Genomic DNA, 14,763 nt, shown 5'->3' with positions numbered 1-14,763 from the left:
TTGATATTAGTTCCTCAAAGGTACATATTGGTACCAGTGGTGTCCAGTTACTTCTCTTCCGAGGGGCATGAATTCAAAATATGTGTTTGTTGCATCATGTTAACCATGTGCATCATGCGTCATGTCAAAATACATGCCTGCTGCACACGCATCGAAAGGGTTTATGATAGAAGAGTTGCTCATGTTCACAAAATACTTGCAAGACACTAACTTAAAGGGGGGGGGGGGGGTAATGCTATTTTATACATTCTGACTTATTAACAGTTTAAAGGCGGAGTGCACAATGTTTGAAAGCCAATGTTGATATTTGAAATCACCTAAAGAAACACGCCCCTACCCCAATAGAATCTGGACCTTCTTTTAAACTGTTAAGCATCGCCGTCCCAAATACGGGACACCTAAGTTTGCATTAATATTGTTGATGTAAATTTTAATCTATCACAACAAACTTTATATCGTTGGAAAGGTCTAAGCCTCCAGAATAGACATTTCAACAGTGTTTTATAAAATAAATTATGTAGGGAGAGTAATTGATTCATTTATGAAGAGAGTGTGCCTTAAAACATTTATTTTCTGCTAAATGTCACTGTCCCACCAGCAGGACGCCTACATTTACTTCAATGTTTGCATATGAATTCTTATCTAATCATGACAAACTGTATATTGTTTGAAAGCTCCAAGAGTGTAGACTTAACTCAATAGGGTTGGGTGACATTTAAAAGGTTAAAAGACCTGCCCCACACACACGCAACCCGGCAAGGATGTCGGTTAGTAGACACGCTCCTTACTGCTGATTGGCTATAAGTGTGTTTTGGTAGTCGGCCCGTCTCCTTTTCCAAAGCGTTTTTCAAACATTGTGCACTCCGCCTTTAAGACTTGTAACCTTCATGCTAAACATAAGCAAAGTGTCAAAAAAGCAGTTGAGTGAGAATGCGCATTAGCATTGCTCCGTAGAGTAGAAGTTAAGGGTATCAATGCAAAGCACGCGACAACCAGCACGCCAATGGGCGCACAAATTGGCGCAAATGCATTTGCTATTTAAACAATGTGGTGCAGGACGTGAAAATGATTACTGCGTTGGGCTGAAATTAGCAAAAAACACTTGGGTCACACCTTGCGCCGCATTGTGTCAGGTGTATGATAGGGCCCAAGGAGGGCTTCTTTTTACAAGAACAATGACCCACATGGATAAATCATTTATAATGAACACTGCAATATTCCATTATAAAATAAGAATAGTCAAGGGGATATTAAAAGTAGTCAAGAATACTCTTTAGATTATTAAAAGGTATGAAAGAAATAATTCTCCTTAGAACCGTTGACTGTTTTTTATCTCCAAGTGACAATCGCGATCGATATTTTATTAGGATGAATGTATAGCAACAGTCTAGAAATGTCCCACGACACATCGGGATATTAAAAATAAAGCAAGATTTGCAGACGGACACCCAGTGACCTGAAGAGAGAAATATTATCCATGATACTCGGTTGAACATCTTCACACATACACACAGGCCCTAGAATGACGACCTTGAGATTTTGAGGCTGTTTTTTAACAGCTGTTCTCTGTTGATATGTGAGGAGAGTGACCTGAGGTCACCAAGAAAATAAGACACTGTGTTGGGGATCCTTATATTGCTGTCAGAAATGAGAAATGATCTGTCCGTTCTTCTCCATCCCTACTGACTCCTCATTCTTGATAAACTGAGAATGAGTCCCATCCTCAAGTAAAGACATGACCCAATAACATTTTATAGGGCATTTATCTCTGCCACGGTTTTAGTACATTGATCGGCACTTAAGAGAGAAACAATGGTTCGACTTATGTTTTTAACTCTTTTTAGTTTTTTCTGTTTGAAAGATCAGTTTGACTCGAACAAGGTTGGTTCCTGAAGATTTGTAATGTAAACAAAAATAGTACATTAATAATTCATTAGTCCACCAATAGTTTCACCTATTAGTACTTAAAGGAATAGTCTACTCATTTTCAATATTAAACTATGTTATTACCTTAACTAAGAATTGTTGATACATCCCTCTATCATCTGTGTGCGTGCACGTAAGCGCTGGAGCGCGCTGCGACACTTCGATAGCATTTAGCTTAGCCCCATTCATTCAATGGTACCATTTAGAGATAAAGTTAGAAATGACCAAACACATCAACGTTTTTCCTATTTAAGACGAGTAGTTTTACGAGCAAGTTTGGTGGTACAAAATAAAACGTAGCGCTTTTCTAAGCAGATTTAAAAGAGGAACTATATTTTATGGCGTAATAGCACTTTTCGGAGTGCTTCGACTCAGCGCAGTAACACCCTCCCTCTCCCATTATGAGAGTGAGAAGGGAAGCGGACTTTTCAGGCGAGTCGAAGTACTCCCAAAAGTGCTATTACGCCATAAAATATAGTTACTCTTTTAAATTCGCTTAGAAAAGCGCTACGTTTATTTTGTAAAAACTTGCTCGTATAACTACTTGTCTTAAATAGGAAAAATGTTGATGTGTTTGGTCACTTCTAACTTTATCTCTGATTGGTACCATTGAATGAATGGGGCTAAGCTAAATGCTATCGAAGTGTCGCAGCGTGCTCCAGCGCTTACGTGCACGCACACAGATGATAGAGGGATGTATCAACAATTCTTAGTTAAGGTAATAACATAGTTTAATATTGAAAATGAGTAGACAATTCCTTTAAAGGGATAGTTTACCAAAAAATGAAAATTACCCCATGATTTGCATACCCTCAAGCCATCCTTGATGTAAATCTTAATCTCTTTTTTAGACGAACACAATCTAAGTTATATTAAAAATGTCCTGGCTGTTCCAAGCTTTATAATGGTAGTAAATGGGGCTTCTTATTTGAATCCCAAAAAAGTCCATCCACACAGCTTAGGGGGTTAATACAGGCCTCGGTGGCGGCTCGTGACTGCTCATCCGAGGGGCGCTAATACAAAAATTGCTCGTGTTTTCAAAATATGTGTTTGTTGCGTCATGTGAATCATGTTCATCACAAAATAAGTGCCTGGTGCACACGCGTCAAAACCATTTATGATAAAAGAGACGCTCACGTTCACAAAATAAACGCAAGACACTCCCTTAACGCATGAGATTATGCGAGTATCTGGCAAACGCGAGCGTCTCTTTTATCATAAACCCTTTAGACGCATCTGGAGCAGGCACTTCTTTTGACAAGACACGTGATTCGCATAGGATCTCTTGATGCCCAGAACACATATTTTTAAAAAAGGAACCACACACACATGACGAACTTTGTGTTGAGCGCCCATGAAAAAATAAGTCACCGGCTGCTACTGCATTCGATGTGATTTTGTAAGAAAAATATCAAAATTTTACATTTTACAAACTGAAATAACTAGCTTACGATAAGATATGCAACTTTTCGGGAAAACACTTTTTGGTTAACCCTCTGTGTTTATTCTATAGTTGAGCATTTGAAGTATCTGATGTGCAGTTGTCGACACGAGTTACCTGGGCGAGGCTGACATGCTTTAACTTTTTCAAAGATACACCCCCCAAAAACGAATCACAAATGTGTCTGTGCAGTTAAAAGGTTTCCCTTTGAAAAACTCCCTTAGGAAATTTACCCCCAATGTGTTTTCCAGAGATAATGATTTAGAGAGATTCACGCTCAACCTCCCGGCTCCTTACTTTGCTGAAGCCTTTGTAATCTTCAAAAAGACCCCATATAAACATTTATGAGACCAAATAATTACTCATTGCAGAGTTTTGACAGTCTGCTTCCTATTCAGTGGAGCACATATGATTATACAGGCTTGACGCGTTGGTTTTTTATGATACTTTAGAAGTTTCTGTACCATAAAGAAGACAAAATTGTCCAGCAAGGGCAAAAACACTTTGCAAAGCGTCAAATACATTTTCTCAGGAATGAAATGAGGATTTGTGTCTAAGCTCTTTAAAATAAAGGTGCTTTACGATGCCATAGAACTGTGGTTCCCAACATGGGGTTCAGGCCAACGTGAACTTCCGGTCTGTATTTATTTATCAGTCTGCCTAGTGGCTAAACTGATCTATGGAACAAATAACTTGTCGAAAATAAAATGCTTTGGTTTGCTAAAGATGAGGAGAGAGGAAGGGCATTGTTTACAACTGTGCGGAGAGGTTTGTCAGCCAAGCAAGAATTCAAGGACCTGTAGCTAACAAACATTAATTTTACATTAGCTCAGTTTAACTCATTCACCGCCAGCCTTTTTGAGAAAAGTTGCCCACCTGCATTTTTGTGATTTTAACAATATTTTCACAAAATTCCTTGCAGGAAAAATTATTTTCTATAAATGTATAAACATACAAATTATATCAAATTAAAGAACACACCCTCTGCTTTCAAACAAACAATAAACAAACAAACAAACAAACAAAATGGGGGAAAAAAACTTTCATTATATATTTACTTTTTCTACTTAATTTAACCACTGAAATATGGATATTTCTCTTCAAAATACAACATTGAGCAAAAAGCTTAAAAAATTGCGTTTTTGTAAAGGAATTTATGTTAGAGATCAGACTCAGAATGACTATCAAACATAAAGGCAGTTAAAATAAATCATTAAATCTTTTTAACTTCCGTTTTTGATGCATTCGGTTTGGCGCCATCTGGTGGATAAAAGCGGTATTACACTTTCACTTTGAAATTCGTCCAGAAAGGCATATTTATTAGTTAAATATGAACTCATAAATGACGATATAACTCGTCAATGGCGGTGAATGAGTTAATAGTTGATATGCGTTAGATATGATACATGAACCAAGGATGTCTTCTAACCGCCATCATTGCCTGGGTTGCGTATGTGTGGGGGCGGGTCTAACAAAAGAAGGTCCAGATTCTATTGGGGTAGGGGCGTGTTTGTTTAAGTGATTGAAAGGTAATAAAAACATCATCAAAGTAGTCCATGTGACATCAATGGGTCAGTTTGAAGCATCAAAAATACATTTTGGTCCAAAAATAACAATAATTACGACTTTATTCAGCATTGTCTTCTCTTCCACGTCTGTTGTGAAGCACATGCGCAAAACTAAAGTCACATGACTACAGTGATGCAGATGAGGTACGACGCGGCTTACGTGTTATCTGGTGCGCCCCAGCTGTTTTTTTTTGTGCACTTGGGCTTCTTTACAGTCTGAGGGAGACGCACGCTGTAATAAAAACTTCGCAAACATGTCATACTGCAGTCACATGACTTTAGTCTCACGCATGCACTTCACAACAGACGTGGAAGAGAAGACAATTTTTGGACCAAAATGTATTTTTGATGCTTCAACACATTCTAACTCACCCACTGATGTCACATGGACTACTTTGATGATGTTTTTATTATCTTTCTGGACATGGACAGTATACCATACATAGATTTTCAAAGAAGGGTCAACAAGCTCTCAAACTAAATATAAAACATCTTAAACTGTGTTTTCCGAAGATGAACGGAGGTCTTACAAGTTTGGAACGACATGAGGGTGAGTCATTAATGACATTATTTTCATTTTTGGGTGAACTATCCCTTTAAACACTGATGTTATTTCAAATGTATTAATTTTTCTTAAATTTAAAGGATTAGTCCATTTTCTTTAAAAAAATCCAGATAATTTACTCACCACCATGTCATCCAAAATGTTGATGTCTTTCTTTGTTTAGTTGAGAAGAAATAATGTTTTTTGAGGAAGAAATTCCAGGAATTTTCTAATTTTAAAGAACTTTAATGGACCCCAACACGTAACAGCTTTAATGCAGTTTAAACTTGCAGTTTCAACGGAGTTTCAAGGGACTCTGAACGATCCCAAACGAGGAATGGGGGATTTATCTAGCGAAACGATTGTCATTTTTGATAAGAAAAATAAAAAATATGCACTTTTAAACCACAACTTCTCGTCTATCTCCGGTCATGTGATGCACCAGCGCAATACGTCATCACATCAAGAGGTCACGGATGACGAATGCGAAACTACGCTCCTGTGTTTACAAGTGTGGAGAAAGAGGACCGTTCCGACGTTGTTGTATGTCGAATGATACTAATTGATGTCTTCGTGTCAGTTTATTGTTTAAAATGGTCCACAAATGTGCGCTTCATATAGCACATGACCTTTCCACGGCATTACGCAATTACGTGAGGTCGCGCTGGCCTCACGTCCTGCTCTGCTACTGTTCGGACGCTTTTGCTTACTGCTCTGCGCTTTGCTCTATCGCTTTTATATTTTATCTTATAATTTTAACTTCAGCAAATCAGCATAGTGCTCAAACAACAAAGCTTGGCATCAACGTCAATTTACAAACTTTCGGGACTGGAGGATTACAAAAAAGTGGAACTTTTCATCCGTCTAGCCTCCCACCGCCATCAGCTTACATTCCAGAAGGAAAAACACAGCTGCCTTCATTGAAAAGGATAAGAAAAAGGAATGCCTCATCAACAATCTACTTGCTGCACAAACTGCCACAGACTTTTACAAAGGATTGCTGTTCTTGAAACAAAGTTACTTACAGGACTACAAAACCAGACGGAACACACAACAGAGCTTCGTCATCATGGACGCCCTCAGCAAACAGCCGGTGAGTCCAATGAATCTAATGATCAACACACTAATCAATGGTACAAACAGGGAGCAAGACCCAAAATCACTCGAGAAATCAGACTGTCACGAGCATCACATTTTGCCGCAATAGCTTCCTCTACGCCAGATACAGCTAGGACAAGGATTGCAAACACTGACTTTCTACCACCACCTATACATCTTGAGAACAGATTTGAAGTATTAATGAATATGAGTGAGGAATCCCCAAATGTGATAAATGTGACTAAACACCGATCAAATCAGCCAGCAGCTAACACTGATGCTAACTGCCGCTCAAGATCGAGCAGACAGCGGCACTCAGCGCAGAGCGCATCCGAGCCCAGAACTCTGATATTGGGTGACTCAATAATCAGAAACTATAGCAACAGAGACTCAACTACGTGCTGCCTTCCACAAGCAACCGTTTCTGATGTAAACAGGGAACTTAAGAACATTCTGATGAAACATAAGACTGTAAATCGAGTTGTCATTCATGTGGGGAAGAATGATATTCACAAAGAGCAATCTGAACTCCTTAAGAGGGATTTCAACAAACTTTTTGAAACACTCAGAACAGTAAAAGCTCAGCCGTTCATCAGTGGACCACTTCCAGCAAGAGGAACAAATAGGTTTTCACGTTTGCTTGGACTTAATACATGGCTGCAAAAAACCTGCAACATAAAAGGATTGAACTTTATCAACAACTTCAATCTTTTCTGGAGTCAGAGACAACTATTTAAACAGGATGGCATCCACCCAAACAGACTGGGTGCAAGAGTTCTAAAGGACAATATCTATTTCTCCCTTCATCATCCTTCAGCAGTGTGTGCCAATCCACTCAACCTGAATGGCACACACACACCTGGACAGAGTATGAATGACCACAGGACTTCTTTCCAGCACCTGAATGGACATGACGTTGACATATCCCACAAGGACAGAGATAACACCACTCAGCCACAACAACCACTGCTCATGGACACAATCTCAGCTGAGTCCTGCCCACAGAGCTTACTACAGTCAGACTGTGTCAGATTAGAACGGCTCCAAGATTCAGCACCCAAGGACGACTTTCTGGAAAACAGCCAGGGAAACCAGGACAACATATCACCGCCTCCGGTCACATCAGAACAACAGGACTCCTCACTAGATATGTCATTCCTCTCTCCAGGATCCCCGCTTTTGACCTTATCTGGAAAAATGGAGGAACTGGTTTATTCTGGAACTAAACTATCCCACTCTATTGCTGCAAGACCACAGATTTCAACCAGAAAACAGCAAGCCCCAAAACCACCAAAGCCAGTGGGCCCAGTTCCCCCTCCTCGTCCTGTGAGAGCTCTTCGGTCTCTGACACAACGCCAAGGCACACACCCTCCTCCATCTGCTGTAGGTGAACCAAAAACAACTGATAATGGCTCTCAGTGATGTGTGTCGGGTTCCTGCTATGAAAATACTAATACTTTTATCAAATGTTTACAAAAGCAGGAACTCAGTGTGCCTATATCTTTCTCTATTTCTGTTTTAGTACATGATAGAAAGTGTAAGGCTAGATCAAATCGTGTGGCAAATCAATCTAATCTGCTGCCTGTGACTTGTCAAACTAAGATCTCTGTTAGGGAAAAAAATTGTACTATTAAGTTAGCACTTTTAAATATCTGTTCACTTAAAAACAAATCACTTCTAGTCAGCGACTTAATAGCCACAAACAACCTGGATTTTATGTTTCTAAATGAAACATGGCTAGAAGAAAGCTACAGTGCAACAGTCCTTAATGAAACAGCCCCTCCTAACTTTACCTATTTGAGTTTCTGCAGAACTGCTAGGAGGGGTGGAGGTCTTGCTGCTCTTTTTAAAGATGTCTATCAATGTAAGGCAAGTGTCATTTGGGAATTACCCGTCTTTTGAACATCTAGGTATTGTGTTGAAAGGTACCCCACGCATTCTACTGATCATTATTTACAGGCCCCCAAAATACTCTCCAGCATTTGTTGAGGACTTTACAGAACTGTTATCAACGATTTCCTCAGAGTTTGACTGTTTTGCTATTGCTGGAGATTTTAACATTCACATAGATAAGCCAGAAAGCATTATGACAAAAGATGTCACAGCTGTTTTAAATACTTTTGATCTGACTCAACATGTACATGGACCCACACACAATCGTGGACACACTCTAGATTTAATTATCAGTAAGGGTGTAAACATTTCATCAGTTGTTATTAAGGATGTAGCACTGTCTGATCATTTCTGTATTTTCTTTGATATATTAATCTCTCCTACTATTGAAACTAGATCTGTGTCTGTCAAAAAGAGATCCTTAAATGAGAACACCAGTGTGCTATTTATGAAGGCTATATCTTTAACACCAAGCATATCTGCAGACTCTGTTGATTTTCTCCTTGATTCCTTTAATTCGAAAGTTAAGAGTGTAATTGATGATATTGCTCCTGTAAAAGTCAGGAAGAAGAATGGCAGGCAAAAATCACCTTGGAGAAACTCAACAGAGGTGCAGAATATGAAGAGACAATGCAGAAAAGCTGAGCGCATGTGGCGGAAGACAAAACTTGTAGTCCATTATAATATCTATAAAGACAGCCTTCGTGCTTTCAGTGTGGAACTAGGCAAAGCTAGACAGACTTTCTTTTCAAATATTATAAACAAAAACATAAATAACACACGCACTCTTTTTGCTACTATAGAGAGACTAACAACCCCCCCAAGTCACATTCCAAGTGAAATGCTCTCAGACAGCAAATGTAGTGAGTTTGCTAACTTCTTCTCTGAGAAAATCAATAATATCAGAAAGGTGATCAGCACATCCTTGAGCTGCGCCGGGGTCAGACAAATCAGACCACAACATCAGAAAGTAGTTACGATGTCTGATTTCGAAGCAGTTGATGGTAAAATTTTGGAAGAAACAGTACAGCATCTTAAAACATCAACCTGTGCCCTTGACACACTCCCAACATCTTTTTTCAAAAGTGTCTTTAACTGTTTAGAAGCAGATCTCCTAAAAGTGGTAAATTCATCACTTCACTCTGGGACTCTTCCAAAGTCCCTTAAAACTGCAGTTGTTAAGCCCCTCCTGAAAAAGAGCAACCTAGATAACACTGTATTGAGCAACTACAGACCAATCTCAAATCTTCCTTTCATAGGCAAGATCATTGAAAAAGTTGTTTTCAATCAGCTGAACAAATTCTTAATTTCTAATGGTTACTTTGACATTTTTCAATCTGGTTTCAGACCACACCACAGTACAGAGACAGCGCTCATAAAGATAATAAATGATATTCGCCTCAACACAGACACAGGCAAACTATCAGTGCTGGTGCTACTCGACCTCAGTGCTGCTTTTGACACTGTCGATCACAACATACTTCTTGACAGGCTGGAAAACTGGGTCGGGCTTTCTGGGGTGGTCCTGAAATGGTTCAAGTCATACTTAGAAGGGAGAGGTTATTATGTAAGTATAGGTGGCCATAAATCTGAGTGGACATCCATGACATGCGGAGTCCCGCAAGGCTCAATTCTTGCGCCACTCCTGTTCAACCTGTATATGCTCCCACTAAGCCAAATAATGAGAGAGAACAAAATTGCCTATCACAGTTATGCAGACGACACTCAGATCTACTTAGCTCTATCCCCTAATGACTACAGTCCCATTGACTCCCTGTGCAAATGCATTGATGAAGTTAACAGTTGGATGTGCCAAAACTTTCTTCAGTTAAACAAAGAGAAAACTGAAGTCATTGCGTTTGGAAACAAAGATGAAGTTCTCAAGGTGAATGCATACCTTGATGCTAGGGGACAAACAACTAAAAATCAAGTCAGGAATCTTGGTGTGATTCTGGAGTCTGACCTTAGTTTCAGTAGTCATGTCAAAGCAATAACTAAATCAGCATACTATCATCTCAAAAATATCGCAAGAATTAGATGCTTTGTTTCCAAACAAGACTTAGAGAAACTTGTGCATGCTTTCATCACCAGCAGGGTGGATTATTGTAATGGCCTCCTCACTGGCCTTCCCAAAAAGACCATTAGACAGCTCCAGCTCATTCAGAAGGCTGCTGCCAGGATTCTGAGCAGAACCAGAAAATATGAACATATCACACCGGTCCTCAGGGCGCTACACTGGCTACCAGTTACATTTAGGATTGATTTTAAAGTATTATTAATGGTATATAAATCACTCAGTGGACTAGGACCTAAATACATTGCTGATATGCTCATTGAATATAAACCCATCAGATCACTCTGATCATTAGGATCACATCAGCTAGAAATACCAAGGGTTCACTCAAAGCAAGGAGAGTCAGCTTTTGGCTATTATGCCAGTCGCAGCTGGAACCAGCTTCCAGAAGAGATCAGATGTGCTCCAACAGTAGTCACATTCAAATCCAGACTCAAAACACATCTGTTTAGCTATGCATTTACTGAATGAGCACTATGCTGCGTCCAACTGATTGCACTATATTACTGTATATATGCACTATTTTAATTATTTTTTATTTCTCTTGATGTTATTCTTATTTTTAACGGTTTTATACTTTTATTCCTGTTTTATTCTTTTTCACACAGTTAAACTGTTTTTATTAAAATCACATTTATTTTCTTTTAATTGATATTTTAAATTATCATGTATCTTTGATTTTTTGTTTTCTCATTTCTATGTAAAGCACTTTGAATGACCTTTGTGTATGAAATGTGCTATACAAATAAACTTGCCTTGCCTTGCCTTGGCTTGTCACAGGACCGGAGACAGACGAAAAGTTGTGGTTTAAGAGTGCATATTTTTTATTTTTCTTGTCAAAAATGACAATTGTTTCGCTAGATAAGACCCTCATGCCTCGTTTGGGATCATTTAGAGTCCTTTGAAACTTTGAAACAAGTTTTAACTGCATTAAATCTGTTACGTGTTGGTGTCCATTAAAGTCCATTAAAAAGAGAAAAATCCTGAAATGTTTTCCTCACAAAACATAATTTCTTCTCTACTAAACAAAGAAAGACATCAACATTTTGGATGACATGGTGGCGAGTAAATTATCTGGATTTTTTTAAAGAAAATGGACTAATCCTTTAAGTACTGGACTATCTTCATTTTTAGCACATTGCTTCAGATTAATTACTCTTTATGTCCAAGCCTGGTCTTGCATCATGGGTCCAATAAACAGGGCACTCACAGAACTCTGGCCCGTCCGAGTTCCGGCTTAGGGCCATGATAGTTCGGCATGCTGTGTGAGAGCGCTTTAATGCCATGCCAAGACCACTAGAGGAGATGGATCTGGCACGAAACCAGGCCAGCGGTGGCGGAAAGCTTATTCTGTGAGACTGGAAGGGGGCACAAAAGCCTAAGAGATAAAAAGAGCAAGGCCAGGGACAAACCCATGCGATAGCAGCCTGGTGCCAAGATCATATTCATAGTTCTGCTGTGCAATTTAACCCAGTGTCTTCAGTATAAAAATATAATGTTGTGTTTAATTAAAAATATTATGTCAACAGGTTCCACGCAATTTGTTTAAGTAATCTCTACAAACAATAATTTTGTTCATTTTACAAAAGAAGTTTAAGTAAACCCAACAAACCTTAGTAGAGTCAACAAATAAAAATGTAGTTAATTGTACATGAAAATTATTAAATTATTTAATTAATGATAACAACATTTTTTAATAGCTTTATGAACTCCACCACCCTTTAATTCGAATTTAATAAGTAACCGAAAAACCGAATCAATCATTCAAAGTGCAGCTGCTTAACACAACTCATCATATAGACATTTTTTAATACAGTTTATCAAACATATCACAAACATATTTGAAATGCATGTTACATTCCAAACCATTTGTTTGTTTGTTTTGTTCTAAAATAGGTTATATTAGAACAAGTTAATTGACTCATACTTGGCCACTTATGACTCATGTATCTAATGGTGCTACACTTCTGGAAGCGTGTGCCAGAAAAACAATTATCCATATTATACTGAAAAATCCTCAGCCAATGAGATGCAGGTCTGTATTGGTTGTATTAATCTGTAACTTTTATGCAACAATGTTATGTTGGCTGAACAAATAAGTAAATCTGACAAGACACACTTTTTTGTTTTATGAATTAGATTAAATTAAGTTTGTTAAATTGATTTAGTAAGTATCAGAACATGAAAGAATTAAGTAAAATTGGCAAAAGTGAAAGTTCATTTTTTTGAGTGTCAAACATATACACTGTAAAAACGATTTGTCGGTTCAAAGTTACCCTGTTGCGATAAAATTCTGAGTTGAGCCAACTTAAAAATATTAGTTGACTCAAAAAATTGTTGAAGCTGAATTAACTCAAAATTTAAAGGCAATCAGGTAACTTGCGTTTTTACCGTAAGTTAACCAACAAACTGATTTTACAGTGATATTAGATTTAGTCATCGGAGTTTTTCACTCCAAGTGTTTTTTAAATGTTTCTGAATCTTAAAATATCAGTTCAGTTCAACTTTATTAATTTTTTAAGGCAATTTTTGTTACAGCATACATATCACAAATCACATAAAACAACAGACAAAATTCACAATAAAAATTAAATTTTTACCTTATATTTTAAAGTTTTACAAAAAAGAGAGAAAGTGCCCCTCTCTCTCTCTCTCTCTCTCTCTCTCTCTCTCTCTCTCGACAAACACATGTAATTTCAATTCATTAAAAAAATGTCAAGCAAGCAAGATTCAAACTACGTCTCTTGCAGATAATGCAAAAAATCTGAGCCACTTCAGGTCAAATAGGGGCTAAACCCCCCTAAGACTAAGATCCTGCAATCACCCATGGAGCGCCTATACAAAACATATAATTCAGAAGTCCAGGTTACGGCTTATTGGATCCGGATCACAATCCAAAGTCAGCACTGATCTCTGTCAAGCTCGCACGAGGCAATCAGTCATTGCATTACACCTGTATGGTGTCACAGTAAATTGCTTCTGCAGAAAACCTTGGTGGTCCAGCAGCCAAAAATTCCTCTGGTGCTCATATCTCCTGGATTTTCATTTCTTTCACAAAGTTTGCTTTGGTTACAATATCCAAAAAAAATGCAAATAGGAATGTGTTATGGATGTGAAAGGAAATTACAGAATTTTCAATAGACTATAGGACACATTTTTCAGTTTAAAGGTCCCGTTCTTTCTGTGTTTTTAAAGCTTTGCTTGTGTTTACAGTGAACAATATAACATTCATGTTTCATGTGAAAAAACGCTGTATTTTTCACGCAATTTACTTATCTGTATGATGCTGTTTCACTGTCCTAAAAATGGGCTGATGTCTTCCTAGTTTTATGAATTCCCTCCTTCAGAAATACATATCGAGTTCTGATTTTGTAGTTTGTTTAGTGTGGTGTGATTCGATAGCAGCTTAGCTTAGCAGAGGCGTTTGAAAGCTGGCAACAGACGTATTCTTGTGGGCAGAGTTTAGTCAAAAACTGTTTTATTGACATCATTAAATCTGGAAATAGAGTCTAAACCAGTGGTTCTCAAACTTTATCAGCCTGTGGCCCCCCTTGTGTACAGTGCATTTTTTTGCGGCCCCCCGAAAGAAAATTTATGACAAACAGTTTTAAAATGTAATACTTTAATTAAACAAAACATATTAAATTATACCTAGTAGTGCTGTTGGTTAGTTGGCTTATCATTTTTTAGTTTTAATTACACAGAATTCATGATAAATTAATGTATTTTATAAAATGTCATAAAACTGGGGCCCCTCTGGCACCATCTCGCGGCCCCCAGTTTAAGAACCACTGGTATAAACCGTCCGTTTGCTGTAGGCTTTGAAAGGCAAATTCTGTTAAAGAAAATATATATCGCCTGGCAGTGAACTTTGAGCTTTATTATTTTGCAGGTATTATTTAGCTCTAACAGCAACATTACACACTAACAAAAGTTTGAAAAATGGGATCAGGAAGAACGTGACCTTTAACGTATTAACATCTACATGATAAAGGGGTCTTAGCATAAAAATATCAGTGTATAGACGGTTTCAGCAGTAACAACATAAACAAGCGGATGTCGTGGTCCGTACGTAACTTACGGGAAACTCCGCTAAGAATAAATAACAAAGTTATTTAAACGTAGTTTATTTATATAACAAGCACAAAAACAACACATAGATTACCTAGGAAACCAAAACATTTGTTATTTTCGACGAGGCATTTGTTCAAGAGATCAG

This window comes from Misgurnus anguillicaudatus, chromosome 8 (assembly GCF_027580225.2).
Source record: "Misgurnus anguillicaudatus chromosome 8, ASM2758022v2, whole genome shotgun sequence".
Classification (NCBI taxonomy): domain Eukaryota; kingdom Metazoa; phylum Chordata; class Actinopteri; order Cypriniformes; family Cobitidae; genus Misgurnus; species Misgurnus anguillicaudatus.
This window is presented reverse-complemented; position numbering follows the sequence as displayed.